Source organism: Myotis nattereri, assembly GCF_964212035.1.
Source record: "Myotis nattereri genome assembly, chromosome: 5".
NCBI lineage: Eukaryota > Metazoa > Chordata > Mammalia > Chiroptera > Vespertilionidae > Myotis > Myotis nattereri.
Window position 1 is genome coordinate 91,202,912 of NC_138080.1, and position 17,120 is coordinate 91,220,031.

Here is a 17,120-nt window from a genome sequence, read left to right on the forward strand (position 1 = left end):
CAGCTGGACTAGACCATTGGTCAGGCTAAGGCTAAGCTAGCCTACAGGGTTGCCGTAACAGCCACACAAGTTGTGCAGTAACAATTCCATGGAGTGTCATTCATAAATTTCAATGTTTGGGGCAACTTATTTAAGATTCTGATACTATCTACAACCCAAAACTTTGGCCTTTAATAATGAACCTTTATAGGCTAAGAGCCTCCCCCATTTAAATACAACATGAAGAATTTGTAAAAGCTTTGTGCCCATCACAATGTCTGGTGACTTTAATATCCAAGAAGGTGATCCATTGGTCACCTTGATTTCCACTAATGTTCTTTTTATAAAAAAAAAATATATCTTTTTTTTATTTCCTTCAATGTGAATTTTTTTATATGTGTTGTGAATTCATCAAGTATAACCATTTAGGACTGTTTTTACTACCTCTACTAGTATGGACAGATAAATTTACAGGCATTATTTTGAATGTACAGTATACTTCAGTTAGCATAATTTTATGTCGGAATTATATCATTTGAACTTACATATGGTGTAGTTCATGGGACAAGCTTCTGACCCTGAAGTCTCACTTTGAACCCAGCTCCCAGCTTACTAGCAGTTGGGCAAGCCAAGCTATCCACCTAAGACTGGACACGCCCATAAAATGAAAACATTACACTACAACCTGTCCTATCTACATCACAGGGCTCTTGTAAAAATCGACTAGGTATCAATAGACATAGAATTTTCTCAACTACAAAGTACTATAAAATAACAATAACAGATACATCAGTGAAGTTAACTATCAAAATAATTATTTCAACTTCATGCCTATAACCAAAAGCTTTTAAATCAAACAGTTTAAATAAAGTGGTTACTGAGCAAATGAAAACTATATTACTTACACTATGTTCCTACTATCCTATTGAGTCTAATTTTTGGAAAAATTTAATTCATTTTAGAGGGGAAAAAATCTGAGCTAAGGTATTTATTTGTGTTTATACAAACAATCTTCAACCACTCATTCAAAAATAGTTTGTTTGTTTTTCCCCCCCCGATAAGAGTGCATTCTTTAACAGGACTGTATTTGACTAAGAATTCCACACAAATAGAATATATACCTTAATAATACAATAAAGCAAGGAAGGAATATTTTACATCATACAGACCAGTCAGTTGGTTCAATCACGATGAGCTATCCTTCCAACCAAATTCTTATTTTTTATATTTATTAAAACAAATGCGTAGTCAGTTCAGTATATGCCAACAATCATACACAGCTCTAACATTTAATAGTGTGAAGCACATGTAACTATTTCCAAAGGGACATAGAAGAGCAGAAGTGCTTGGATTACTGTCTGCTCTTCAATGCTTCAACTAAGCATTCCATTGCCTCATCAAGGCCAGCGCCTTTGGTTGCTGAAGTTTTGAATATTTGCCCTTTTCGGTCCTTCAAGGCAGGTAACCCAAGTGAATTTACCATCTCTGAGGGAGTCCTAGCCTGTTCCATGTCCTGCTTATTTGCAAACACCACCAAAATGGCTTTTCTCAGCTCTTCTTCCTCCAACATGACAACTAACTCTGATTTGGAAATGCCAATTCGATCTTGGCCACAGCTGTCTACTACATAAATGACAGCATCTGTGTTTGAATAATAGCATCTCCAGTATGGCCTGATACTGTTCTGTCCTCCTAAATCACAGACTTGAAATTTAAGGTTCTTGTATGTTACCATCTCAACATTAAATCCAATGGTAAAAAATAGTAGTAACAACCTCTCCAACCTGTAATCTGTACAAAATTGTAGTTTCCCTGCTCCATCTAATCCCCAAATTAAAATCCTCATTTCCCGGGTTCCAAATAGACTCTTAAATATACTTGAGAAAAAGCCACCCATGATGAAGTGCCTGTCCGCCCTCATTGATCATCAGAGACAGGCCCCGGCCTCGGCCTCAGTGACTCTACTGGATCCCCGGTGCCTTGGAAGCCTAGTCAGCCAGCAACTTCTATGTTGGCCACCCGGCATCTCCGCTCATGTTCTTGTCTTCTACTCCATCTCATCCTAGATTTTGTTATCATCAGTAACTGTATCACCTCTAAAGTCTTCAGGCATCTTTCTTTCTGATCACTGACTCCTATGCTTCTGACTTGATTAATCATCTGGTTTGCCTAACAATATTTTGACCCCAACTGAGTCTCCAGTGCAGTGACCTCACCATTTTTGCATCACTGACCACAACTCTCTTATCTATATTTGCCTCTTTACCCAGTTCAGACTCTCTGGTCAATCATGTAACTCATTCCTTGTAAAACCCATCAGTAACCTTGCCTTACTAGCCCTATGATGTGTTTGTCTGGCTAAACGCCTTAAAGGTTTAATCTCGTCTCTATCTATATCTAAACAGATAAATACCTACATTTAAATGGAAAAGACACACAGTATAGTGACTAGTCTGCTGCAGTTTAAATTCTAGACCACAAACTTCAAACGGGCACTTACACTGCCTGGAGTTCTCATCCTGGCAAGTTGGCTTTCTCCTCTCTGGGACAGTCTTTCATACTCCCATGCCCTCACTCTTGATAACTGCCTGAACACAGAAGCAGAAGTAACTCTCATATACACATACAAGTCTAGAACATATCTTTATTCCTGCCTGTATTTTCTACTTTCCATCCTTTCACTGCTTTTATCAAGGGTCAGTCTCCTATGTTCTCTGTCGCAGTTCCTCAAACATTTTCCTTCTATAGGTTCGTCTCCTGCACCATAGTTTCTTCCTTTCAACCAAATAATTTCCACTGCATAGAAATACACTCTAGTTTCTCAGATTTTACATTGATCCAAATTCTACTTCTTCTACCATCATATTTCTCTTTTGTCCTTCACCGTAAATCTTCTTGAAGTATTGGTCTAAATGTACCGGATCTGGGCCTTTATCTCCCACAATTTCTTTAACCCACTGCAATATGTGTTTGTTTGTTTTTAACCATCTTTACTTCTCTAAAACCATTCCTGTCCATGACCATCATGTTGCCAAAACTGATGGACACTTTCTTGGAATATCTTGCTCACCATTTACTGTTGACCACCCTCTCCTTTTTGAAACTCTTCTCTTGGTGTCTAGAATACTACCTTCTCATAATATTTTCTTGCCCCTTTACATTCTCCCCAAACTATTTTTTAATTATAGTTGACATACAACATACAATATTATATTAGTTTCAGGTATACTACATAGTGATTCAACATTTGTATGCCTTACAAAGTAATGACCATAATAAGTCTAGTAACCATCTGTCACCATACATAGTTTTTATGGTATTATTGACTCTATTTCCTATGCTGTACATTACACATCTGTATCCTCCTTGTATTATCTTTTTTTCCTGATTTTTACTTCCTAATCTTACCTTTAATTGTGAGAGTTCTCCACTGATTGGACAAATTCTCTGTCTACACATTTTCCTGCAGTGATATCATCCACCCCATGGCTTTAAATACCAAATGGTTGACTATGGCTCCCAAATCTGTATTTGCATCCTCTATTCTTTCCTGTGTTCCATATTATTTATTCAGCTGACTCTTACTGTTCATGATTGGATATATGACAGGCATGTCAAATTAGTATTTTAAAAAAAGTTTTTGAATTTTTCTTTCATGTTTCCCCCAAGACTTTCTTGCATCACTAAATGGCACCTTTAACCACCTTAGAACCCACTCAGGCCAAAATCCCAAGAGTCAACCTTGACTAGTTCCTTACTTTAATTTCCTGCTCATAATCCTTCATCATGAGATTTCATTCTGTTTCTGAAATGTGTCTTCTTTCCCTGGGCAAAGAGCAATAGCACTGAAAACCCATTGAAGGCAACAACACAGACTTTATTCAGATTAATACAGTGGGTTTAGAGAGACTCCAGTATAAACTGAGCTCAACTCCAACTAACACAAAGGTAACTGAGCTTTTCAAAAAGAAAGCAGGGAACAAAATGGGGCTATGAGGAAGTGAATAAGCGGGAACAACAGGATTCAGGGAGCTATGGTGGGAATGGAAAACTACAGGAAAGAATAAGTGGAGAATTACCAAAAATGGTTTGGCAGTGCCAGTTTGAGCAATGCACATTTTGTGGTTTGGCAACATTTCTATTCAGCACAGGGACTAGGGTCACTTTAGAGACATGGGCTAGTGCAGGTGAAACCCAGGCTAAGTCTCTTAGCAAACTGTTCGCTCAAGTCCTTTGTGCCACATGGGAGTGCAGTTTCACTATCTTCACTGCTATCACCTTGTCCATCATTTGTCACCTGGGCTTTTGAAAGAGCCTCTTCAGTGGTCTCCTTGCATTCATTCAATTAAGTTATCTGTTCATTAATCATTAGGGAAATGCAGGTCAAGCCCACAACGATATACGACATCATACCCATCAGAATGACTGTAATAAAAAAAGACGGACAAGTGTTGGTGGGGATGCAGAGTAATTGGGTCCCTCATACATTGCTAGCAGGAATCTAAAATGGTACGGTCACTTTGGAAAACAGTATGGCAGTTTCTTGAAATGTTAAACATGAGCAATTTCATTTCGAGTCATCCATCCAAGAGAAATGAAAGTATGGCCACCTAAAAATGTACCTAAACGTTACTATAAGCCCATTATGTATCAGAACAGGGTCTCTGTTTATTGCAGTCACTCAGGGACCCACGATGACAAAGCAGTTATCATTCCTACCAACATTTGTAAATTGTTATTCCAGAGGGAAAACATAACTCTGGCAGATCTTATGTCAACAATGAAATGATACACATTACTTCTGCTCACAACTTAGAGGCTAGAATTACTCACAAGGCCTCTTGTGATTAAATCCTTCTTCCTTTTCTTTCAAAGAAAACACTATGCATTTTCTTATGTCCAGCTTAGTGTCATCTGATCTAATACAAGGAAGTGCAACCCTCAATGTGCAAGGGAGGTGAAGAATGGGAAAAGGTCAGCAAGCACATTCATGGCTCTTTTGCCTATCCCTTTGCCATTCCTTTGACTTGGTATGGTTTTCCTTCATCTGTGGGCAGAGCTGGATCCTTCTCATCCTTTAGTTCCCAGGACTTCCCTGAGAGAACTTCTGTGACAAGTCTGTTCCAAGCAGTGCCACTATTTCCTGAACAATCCTTTTGAGTTCTTTATCCCACCCCTGAGATATTGTGACCCTGCTTATTTCATGATCTGAAATCGTTTGCTGTATTTCTTTGCTTATTTTCTTAATGACTAACTCTTCTCGCTAGGATGTAAACTTTTTGAAGCTGTAATTTGTATTCTGTTTCATTCATTACCAAATCCCTAGCATTTAGAACAATGCCTGGCAAGCTTATAATAGAAAATCAATAAATATTCATTAAATGAATGAGTGAACATGCTTTCTTACCTCCCTAGCATTTTTCATGCCTTCTTCCTCTTCTTTCAAACAGAATACAATGCATTCTCTTAATGTTCAGCTTAATGTCATCTGCTCTGGAAAGGCTTTGATTTATTTATAATTATTGGTCAGAGGTAATTTCTAACTCAACCATGCTCTCATAAAATTTTACTTATCCTTTTTTTTTATAGCAGACTAGCAGCCTGGTGCATGAATTTGTGCATGGGTGGGGTCCAGCCAGCCTGCCTCGGGGTCGATTGGGCTGGGTGGGCAGCGGGGAGGGTCCCTGGGTGGTTGGCTGGCTAGCCTTGCCCCCTGGTCAAACTCCGGTCTAACTCCTGGTCAAGGGGACAATTTGCATATTACCCTTTTATTATATAGGATGTTCTGCCTTATGTCTTTGTAGTTATGTGCATGATTCCTCAACATATCCTACCTCATACTTGGAATTAGATTTATACAACATTATTAAAGCTACATGATATGACCTACAAGTATTTTATATCCCAGTTCCCAGTCTATTGGACAAATATTTACTGACCATCTGTGTTCTAGGCAGGGTTTTTGATGCTGGGGATAGAGTAGTGAACAATGCAGACACAGTCCCTGGCCTCACAAAACTTATTTTCTTTTGGGGCAGACAGACCAACCAACAAATCAAGATGTGATAAGCTTTTTGAAGAACATTAAAGTAGCATAAGGGGGATGGACAGGAAAAGGGAGTGTTGGTCAGGGAAGGGTTTTTGAAGATGTGATATATGAATAGAGATCTGCATGAAGTGAAAATGCAAGCCATCCAAAACACCTGGGAGAAGTGTTACAGGCAGGTAGGGAAGCAAACACAAAGGCCATGAGATGGGAGTGAGCCATTGTGCTGTGGGAGGCGTGTGAGCAAGACGGAGAGTTGTTGGAGCCACATTTTATGCAGGGCCTCTGTAGGCCATCTAGGAGGTTTGGGTTTTGTTCTGAGTGTACTGGTATATGCTGAGTAGAGTTTGAACAGATCAAGATTTTTTTTTAAAGCATCAAATCAACCATCACTCCATGTCCTGAGTAGAGAAGAGTCTGTGGAGAAAAAAGTGGAATCAAGAAAACTAGTTCCAAAGCTATGTGCTAGATCAGGGAAGAGAGGAGGGTTTAGAGGAGAGTGGTGGTGAAGAAATGCTTGATAAGTGGCTGGATTCGGGTGCAGTATCCAGGGAGCCAGGTGAAGAAAGGGTTTCAATAAGGACGAGGATGGAATAAATCAGTGGTGTGAAGAGGTCACGCAAAAAAGAGGCCTGGTCATTGACACGTGCAGTCATTGGTGAGCTTAGTAAGTGTGGTTTTCCTGGAGTCTTGGAGGCAAAAGCTTGACTGGAGTGATTTCAAGTAACTGTGGAAGATGAGGAAGTGGAAGCTGAGAATGTAGACTGATGGAATTTTGCTATAAAAAAAAACAAGCACATAAATTGAGAGGAAGTGTATAGTGTGCATTAAAATGATTAATGGGTCAACATTTTTATTAACACTCAGAAGGAAATATAGAAGAGAATGGATTTATTTATAATTTTTGGTCACTCTAATCTTAAATGGAAGTCAAGGTTGTCCTCTCTCTACTCCTTTAACCTCTCTCTGTCCCCAGGGAGGAGAAATATTCCTCCCACCCCTCCCTCACCCCCCGCCATAGATCAAACTCCAAGGACAGCAAGGCTATCTTGCTAATGGTGAAGGTTCTAGAAGGAAGCAAAAAGGGAAAACCTGTAGATTTGTGCTAAGCAAAGGCTCTCTTTGCCCTTCTATGTTTACGCTCTCTTGTTCCCAGCCTTTCTTGGCCATGATACTTTTTTCTCCCAGTTTGAGTTTCTTCCCCAAAATGGGGATAAAATGTGCTTTCCAGAAAGCCAGTTGTCCTGGCCAGAGCTCTTAATTGCAGATGAGAGAGAGAGAGAGAGAGAGAGAGAGAGAGAGAGAGAGAGAGAGAGAGAGAGAATAAAAAGCAAAGCAAAAACTAATTCTAATTGGTTTAGGTTAAAACAATGAATCAATTCTTTCTGTTTGTTGCCTTCAATAGTTTTTCTCATCAAAGAAATAAGAGCTTAGAAACAGGATTAGGTTATAGACTTAGGAGAAAGTGCTAAAAACAAAATAAAACAAGTCACTTGAGTAATTTCAGTCTTTACCAGGGATTAGCAAACCATAATACATGGGCCCAAACTGGTTTATTACCTGTTTTTGTAAATAAAGTTTTATCGGATCACAGCCACACAAATATCATTTACATATTGTCAATGGCTGCTTTCATGCTACAGTGACAGTGTTAAGGTGTTTTGAAAGAGAGTATATGTCTGTAAAAGCCTACAATATTTACTATCTGCCCCTTTAAGCAATAAGGTTGCTGACCCACAAGCCCCTCCCTCACCCCCTCTCCCCATCCGCTCCCCCCTCCAGTCTATACTAACATTTCCCCAAATGTGCCCTCAGCGAGATGGCCTCATTGGAATACACTGTACTCACAGGCATGAGAACTCCAAATTAAACAAGGTTCAGCAAATTCACTTACCACAGGACATTACAGATCCCTTAACATGCCGCTATGACTGTGCGTCTCTGAAAGGGGATACAATGTGCTTTGCAGGTTGATGGATGGAATCTTACAGGAACTAGGATGGTATGATGATTCTCATTCCTAAAAATGCCCAAATCTGGCCTGAAAGATACCTCTTCTTTTCATAGGGTCCCTGGACAAGCAATACCCTATGAAAAAATGGAGTAAGAACAACAAAAAATGCCACTTTATTAAGACTGCTCAAGTTTTCAATACCCCACTACAGGCCTTTCTTGGAAATGGCCATGGAAGCACGCGCTTTATAACTTAAGGCAGACAAGGGGCTTGCTATCCTCTCCCTGATTTGCATCTTGGAATATTATGTCACTAGAGGCCTGTTGCATGAAAAGATCCGTGCAATAGGCCTTCCCTTCCCCTGGCTGCCTGCACCGGTTTTCCTTTGGCACCGGGGACCCAGGCCTTCACTCTGACCAGAGCCGCCTTCAAAGCCTTCCCTGCTCCGGCTGGAGCTGCCTTCAGTCTTTGCTCAGCCACTTCCCACCTACATATGCAAATTAACCACCATCTTTGTTGGCGGTTAATTTGCATATCTTGCTGATTAGCCAATGGGAAGCCTAGCGAAGGCATGATCAATTACCCTGTTTGTCTATTATTAGATAGGATGCCAGGATCATGAATAAAGGAAGTTGAAGGAGATGGATGGGGAGCAAAATGGCAGGTCAGCAGAGCAGGCTCTACCCTAACTTATATGCTCAGAGGAGGTGGAAAACGAGGGAATAGTCACAGAAGCAGCTGTTTACAAGTTGAAGTGTGGGAGAGGGAGTGGGTGGAGCCTTGTTTATGCTTTAATGCACATGGTTGTATCTGATCATAATAATGGTCCAGTCAATATTCTAGAACTCTGAATAATCTGATATGCAACTCCTTCGTATATGCAAGTCCTCCTCCTTTGCTGGTGGGGAGGACAATGAAGAGGGATGGACAATTAGGGACAATTAAGAGTGCCCTGTAATGCTAGAGGATGCTGATTTTTCCTAAGTTGTCTGAGTTCAATAAATTTTATATTTCCCAGAATTCATAGACCAATCTTCTAGGAAACACAGTTGAATAATGTTGGCCTGCCCAAGCAGTCCTCAAACTTTACTGGGATTACAGTTATAAGAGATTCATTGTTTTTTTTTTTTTTAAAAAAAAATGTTTTTATTGATTTTAGAGAGGAAGGGCAAGGAAGAAAGAGAAAAACATTGATTGGCTGCCTCCTGCATGCCCCCTGCTGGGGACTGAGCCTGAAACCTGGGCATGTGTACTTACTTACTGGGAATCAAACCAGCAACCTCTCGGTGCATGAGATGATGCTCAATCCACTGAGCCATACTAGCCAGGCTGCAGATTCTTATTATCATTTATATTCTTATACTCCAGCTCAGAGGTTCCATTTCAGCAGGTTCAGGAGCCTGCATAGTTTTTAAAAAATCCCTAGAAGTTCCAAATCATGTAGTCCACTAGTCACATTTTGAGGAACAATGGTCTCAACTTTATTTTTTTTTAAATTTATCTTTATTGTTGAAAGTATTACAGATGTCCCCCTTTGCCCCCAGTGACCCAGAGCTTACAATATACATTTACAACTAATCCAAGTTCACTTTCACTCTTTTTGATCCACTCTGACAATCTGTCTTTTGATGCATTTAGACCATTGACATTCAATGCAATTATTGATATTGTTGGACTAACATCTACCGTATTCCTGCTGTTTTCTATTTGTCATCCTTGTTCTTGGCTTCCCAGTTTTGTTCTCCATTCTTATTTTACCTTTTGTGGTTGTAATTGAGCAGTTTATACAATCCATTTTCTCTTCTTTCTTAGCATATTAACTATACTTTTCTAGAGTTTGCAAAGAAGTTCGTAAGCTGTAGTCTTGCCCCATTTGGTAGAAAGTGTTGGAGTAAAACTCTAGGCTGGTACCTAACCTCAAGTTTCACTCTAAAATCACTTATCATTTTGGGAAACCTCTGACCAGGAGGGGCAGTTGGTTAGACTTTCAGTTTGAAATTTTGGCAAACTGAACTCTCAGAGGCATGATTAACAAACTGAACCTAGGAAAATCTGAGAGTCTTAAAGACTAAGGGGCTCTTTGTGTGTCAGAAACTGTTGTAATTTTCACAAAGGTAGCAGTATTTAAAGGGGTTTTTAAGATAAAGCAGAAAGGTTATGCTCTGGGTTGTTTGGATATACTTTCTGGAGAGTGATAGCATCTCCTTTTCTGGAAACCAGGAAGAACATTAAGAATGGTGTGGTTTACAGACAGTTCGCAAGAAAAATGAAGACTTCCTGTAACAGCACAACTAAACTGGAGCTGTGTGCAGAGAGAACAAGCTGCCTTGGTAGGCAGCAAACTAGAAATGTATGAGCATAAGACAGACTGTAGAGGGAATGCAAATACCTTATCAGTCTAGGGTTCTGAATTTCAAAGTTTCAACACTAAAGTTCTCATCAGCTCTGAGGTACTGAGTCTGATGAATAATCATTGTGTACCATTTTGTGGCTGTTGTTGGAAGACAGTGCCAATTTTACATTTTATTTTCTTAAAAATAACTCATGTGTCCACTTGGGGGTAGTCAAGTATTTTTTCAGTATCTCTAGGGAGTCTTCACTATTTCCTCTGCAAATGCATTAAATGTAAAAACAGTACCAACTAGATGGTGTGATATTTTATTCTGCAAGTGACAGTTCCTTCTAGTGCATAAATAAACATAATGGGAATTATGGGTAAACACAGATTTCACTTCTTTTAAAATTTATTTCTTGTAATGCCCTGAGAGTTAACAGCATACAAATTAAAATTGTTTTATTAGCAAATATACCTGGAGGCTAAATGATGGTGGTCTCATTATATTTCACCTTCAATTTAGAATTCAATTCAATTCAATTGACTAAAATAGTTCTAAAATGGATTGAAAGTTCCTGGGTTTTAAAGATTTTCCTCCTCGCCCTGACTGGTTTGGCTTAGTAGATAGAGCGTCGGCCTGTGGACTGAAGGGTCCTGGGTTCGATTCCGGTCAAGGGCACGTACCTTGGTTGCGGGCACATCCCCAGTGCGGGTGTTCAGCAGGCAGCTGATCGATGTTTCTCTCTCATCGATGTGTCTAACTCTCTATCCCTCTCCCTTCCTCTCTGTAAAAAATCAATACAATATATATTTTTTAAAAATAAAGATTTTCCTCCTCTCAAACAATTTCAAGATCTTTACATTTTGACTGTAATAACAACATAACAAATCACTACAAAATTCATAAAACGATGCATGTTTATTATCTCAGTTTCTGTGGTTCAAGAACCTGGGTGCGGCTTAGCTGGGTACGCTGGCTCAGGATCTCTCAGGGGGCTGTAACCCAGTGGCTCACAGTCCCACAGGCACTTTGGGGCTTGGCGAGGAGAGGATCCACTTCCAAGCTGGCTGGCAGCTCGCTTCCCAGAGAAAACTAAGGGAGAGGGAGAGGGGTCCATGCCCAGGAGAGAAGCCAGGGTCTTTCTGTAATCTAATCTCAAAAGTGACATCACATGGACTTAAGTACCAAGAGATGAGGATCCTTATATGGCAACATTTTAGAGGCTCCGCCACACAGCTATAGATGAGGCAGTGACATGATTTTAAACGATTTCTCTTTCGAAAAAGTGCTGCAACAATGTTCAGTCGTTAATCAGATTTCTGTTTTGTGGGCAGAGTCACCAGAACCCGTCTTGCACTGGTGTCAGTAGACACGGGTGCTGGTCCTTTCTGTGGCACTGCAGTCCTGAAGCATGTTGTCTTTGTCAACAGAGAGGCAGTGTGATTATACTCTAAGATTCTTCTAGTTAGGACATTGTTTTCCAATAAATAATCGATTTCTGTTTGAAGGGGGTCCTACCCTCTTTCTTTTAGCAAGAGTTTTACAACCTCAGCACTATAGACGTCTTAGGTCTGATAATATTTATAGGTTTTCTTGTGGGGGAGGGGCGGCGCAGGGGGAGCTGTCCTGGGCACTGTAGGATGTTGAAAAGCATCCCTGGCCTCTACTAACTAGAGATCAGGAGCATTCCCCTATTTGTTTTTTTCCTTTTAAAATTTTTTATTGTGAATAGTTTTTTAAAGATCTACTCTTTTAAAAAATTTATTTTATTTTATTATTATTTTTTTATTGTCTAAAGTTTTACATAAGTGTCCTTATTCCTCAGTTGACCCCCTTCCCCATCCCTTCCCCCCCCACCCCCCCGCCCCAGTGTCTGTGTCCATTGCTTATGCTAATATGCATGCATATAAGTCCTTTGGTTGCTCTCTAACCCCTCCTCCCCTACCATTTGTCTCTAGATCGATCTATTCTTGTTCATCAAATTATGTTGATCATTATATCCCACATATGAGTGAGATCATGTGATATGCATCCCCCTATTTGTGACAATAAATGTCTCCAGACATTGAGGACCACAAGTTTAGCCAGAGCCATACTTAATGTGGCATACACAAATGGCTTCCTTTTCTGTAATATCTTGTTGTTTTTTTCTGTTAAGAGAAAAATCTGTAAATTAATGAACACACACATGTTAGTAACATACAAGTATTTGTAATGTAAAAGAGACATGACCTTCTGAGGCAGAAATTCAAGGCCTAGAGATAAGATGTTTTCTAGTGACTCTGTGGGTTGGGGGTGGGTGGGGATGGGACACTATTCATAGAAGCATGAATCATACTTATCCCACACACATAAAATAAAATTACTAGAGAGTAATTTCCAGAACTCCTGAAGTGATTGTGTGGAAAGTATGCATGAGTCCCGTGATGGTTAATTTTATTAACTTGACTGGACCTTGGGGTGTCCAAACATTTGGTCGAACATTATTCTGGGAGTGTCTGTGAGAGTGTTTCTGGCTGATTATGCAGGTAAATTTTCATCTCCACATGTACTGGAAACAGTCAGTACCCCGGAGGCTTTCTCCTTGTCATTCATCTCTGAGCTTGGTGTCTAGGCTAGAATGATCACATTAGTTGGATCCTTAGCCCTCTGTCTTCTAATTCTGAGAGCCCCAAATCAGACATTTAATTCCCCATAGGAAAACAGGCCAAAGGCCTTCAAAAACAATTAAAATGCTTGGCCATCCTTAACAGCCTGAGTGCCTGTGGCTTTGCGGACTGCCCTATCATAATATTGATTAATCTTTCATGTAACAGAGAAACAATCTTTAATACATATTTGTGCCTCCTTATTAATGAGCTCCTAGCCATTGCTGATGGAATCTTGGGCAGCTTGTTTATCTGGTAGAAATGATTACAAAAAAAAAAACCACAAAAAAATCCCACGCCTGACACATTTCCTGGTGTAGAGCTCATTTAAATTGTCTTAAATTTGAATACTGCCAAAGAGAGTAACATTCTCTAAAAATGTAAACGAAAGGACATGTTAAAATAACATATCTTCATGAAACAAAAAAGTGCCCCCGTTCCTAGTTATCATTCTCCCACAAACATTTTTTCCTGAAAAGTCTTATATTTCTTTTAATAATGTCACCAGTATATAAACATAATTTTCTTACATGTAGGTTCATAAACAAACATTTTTTAAAAGTATTTTTTTGTTGATTTCAGAGAAGAAGGGAGAGGGAGAGATGGAAACATCAATGATGAGAATCATTGATTGGCTGTCTCCTGCATGCCTCCTGCTAGGGATCAAGCCCACAACCTGGGCATGTGCCCTAATTGGGAATCGAACTGTGACTTCCTGGTTCATAGGTCAATGCTTAACCACTGAGCACACCAGCTGGACATACAAACACTTATTTTAGCACTTCCTAGGTGTCAGGCAGGGTCCTAAGACCATTAGGAATAGTATATTAATTTTAATCCTCATGTAACCACCATGATATAGGTACTACCATAATGTCTATTGTATAGATGGGGAAACTGGACCACAGAGAGATTAGGAAACCTGCTCAAGCTCACAGCTAAGCATGTTATAGGCAGAATTTGAACCAAGGCACCTGGCTCCAGTGTCCATACTGTTGTTTGTTCTCTGGTCTGTATTAGTGATTTAGTGGGAAGTAAATGAGGTAATATTGGGGGTCACATTCAACTGAGAGGCTTTTGCTATGATGTCAATGAGGTAGAGTCACGTGTGGAATCAGTGTAGTGTAATGGGGGAGCTCAGACACTGGAGTCCATGTAGTTCTGGGTTCAAACTCGCTGTACCACTTACCAGTTGGGTGTTCCTAGTCCTGACACGTCGCTCCACTCCTTCTGGTAATGTCATACATACCACCCTTGGCAGGGCATGGCCTCATGGTGAGCCAGGTGTACTTTCTGAGCTCGTAACTTTGGGATTGGCCAGGTGACTTCCTCAGCCTGAGAAACACATACTCTGGGTGGCCATTGTGTCTCCTGCTAGTGTCCAGTTTGGGACAGAGTAGAGAGGAGCCACCACAGCTAACCTGCAGTTATATGAGTGAGATGTAAATACTGTTGTATGACTCATCTAGACTTGTCTATTTTACAAAGTGAGAAGTGAGGGTAAGTCTTATTTTTGTCAACTGAAAAGGGGGCGTAGGAACAATATCTCCCTCTTAGTGAAGCTGTGAAAATGTAGAGAGATAATAGTGCCAATGAATGTTATGAAGTAAAACTTTTTCTGGTTTCTATTATTAAGGCATTGGTAATCAAGTTAGAATCAATATTAAAATTTTCAACATTTACAAAGGGAAACATACAATTATGGTAAGATATTCCTTCTGTTGATATAATATTCAAATAAGCAAGCTTTACCCAAGTCTGTTTAAGTCCTATTTAAAAATGTCTACTTGCTTATAAATCATTTCTATGCATTAATATAGTTTTTTTAACATACAATTTATTTCATATCTTTGAAAACAATGAATTGCTTTTCTTTTAACTTTTTTTTAAAACCTGCTCAATATAACCATTCCAGCCTACTGAATTCATGGTATATACTTTTCGCAATGTATATATTTCACTAGCAATAGTATAATTTAGGTAGATGCAGCAATTTCTAGGCCACATGAAAATTAGTTAAAACTCTAAAATCTTGACATTACCTAGAACATGTTTTCAAAGTATAACATATATGTATGTCTAATGCAGAGTTCCAATGTGATTTAATGATTCAAAGGGGATGTAAATGAAGAGGTAGGTTGTTTGGATGGACTGAACCTTTGCTTGGCTTGCATAATCCAGCACAACCTCAAGCTTCTTTATAATGTTTATATAGTCCCTTTCCACACATTTACAAAATTTCAAAAATGAAGTCTCCAGCCAGGTAGAGAGAATGTGGAAATTTTGCATCTTTTTACAATGAATCCTGTGGGATATTTAAAACAGATACAGAGGGAAGATAACGAGTAGCTCTGTTGCTATTTTCTGCACTAATATTAATGGACAGCATCCAAGGGTAATTCTTCCACTCTAGCTTAATTATAAAATGCTGATGAGGCTTTCATGTCATAATTAGCATGCTTTCGGTTATTTTATCTTTTACCTCTGGGTCAAAATCTGGCCCATTGACTACTTTTTGTCAATGAGTTAACCATAATTTTAAGTGGTCTGTAATTATAACAGTGTTATTGGCCATCTATTCTACAAACAAATCACACATATTATATCAAGGTGGCAGACTGCTAACATATTAAAGTTAGTGGTATGCTGAGGTGTGGTGTTGTCCAATTTCTACGGTGTAAATATTCCCACTGTGGCTGATTTTAAGCTATCATTTGACAACAGGCTCTCAAAATTTCTATGTATATAACAATTTTGCAAACCAGTCCTCCCTGGCACCAGCACATCACTGAACAGCTGATACTTATCTATACTGGATTTTTATGCTGGAATAATGATACTTTTAATTATCCTGCAATGTCTTCATTCAGATACAACTCACCCATTAAAAGAATGCCCTTATGTATGACTGTTAAGGGCACTTTACAGTAGTAATTATGATAATTTAAGTCATAGGCTATTTTTAGAAGCTAATCAAAGTATAAATCTTGTCGCCAAGAAAAAAAGTACAAACTAATAATTAAAAAATCAATTTCAGGGGATTCTCGGGCCTTCTGACACTTGTTCATAAGTCTCAGATTAAGAATCTCTGCTATCTCTTTGGTCTACCAACTAATTGGGCAAGCAACCTTCTGAATGTCAGAGCTTCAGTTCACTGAGTCTGTGAATTACTAGAGAGCTCAAAAGTCACTGTCTCATTGGAGAAGAGTTAAATTGCCGGCATTTATCTGACTAACCTCTTCTATCATTATTCTAAAATTCAGAGATCACAAGGAATTCATGAGATGATGAGATCAGCTATGAGTATAGTTGAAAATTTAGTGTCTCCCTTTGTTCTACTAATTTCGTATGAACTATTATATAAACTAACTCTAGGATGTGTGTATTTCAATTTTCACTTTGAAATATAAACTTCCCATTTGTATATAAGTGCATGTGTATGTATGTGTATATAGACAAAACCTTAATTAAGCCTCACATTTCCCTCCTTTTTTTAATGCTGGGCTTAATTAAACCTATTGCACCCTGACTTGGCCAAATGCCTTTTTTTATATGGTCTCATAGTACTTGTATTTGTATTTTGTAGCACACTTCACAATTAGATTTGAAAAATTAACTCTGTAATGGTTTTCAAAAACAGTCTCTTCTATTAGAAGCAAACTTTCAAGGTCAAGGAATTCATAACCTGGAGCATGCACTTCACCTACTGTGTCCTTAGTTAAGATCTGTTGAATGAAAGAGTTAGTGAGTTAGTGATAATTTGGGGGTTATAAATTTTTAGGAAAAAAAGGTAAATGAGGAGAAAATAAAAAAGAGACCGAAGTTTTAATCAAGCAACCAAATTACTTCAGTTTTAGTGTTATTTATTTTCTCTCCATCCACTATAACAGCGGCATTTTTAGGCCTGGGAGTTGATGTTTAGGTCATTGGGAATTGATGTTAAGTATAGTAACCCTATTAGATCTTCATCAAGAATATGTCTACTTTAAAAGGCAAGAAGGAAACTCATTTGTCCTCCATTTCTGAAGTTTTGTTTTGCCAAGTCTTTTCAACTTAACTCACAAATGACCAGAGAGTTCTGCTCACCAAAATAAATCATCACTGGAGAATTATAATTCATTAAAGTTTGGCTTGTGATTAGCAAAACAAATTTTAAA

General features: G+C 38.9%; 1 pseudogene across 1 annotated transcript; it reads right to left on the minus strand.

Annotated features, from left to right (window-relative positions):
• Positions 1–1,330: 1,330 nt before the first annotated feature.
• Positions 1,331–1,876, minus strand: LOC308520667 (ADP-ribosylation factor-like protein 1; annotated as a pseudogene). The gene has a single exon. The product of its transcript is annotated as an ADP-ribosylation factor-like protein 1 (transcript).
• Between the last annotated feature and the right edge of the window lie 15,244 nt (positions 1,877–17,120).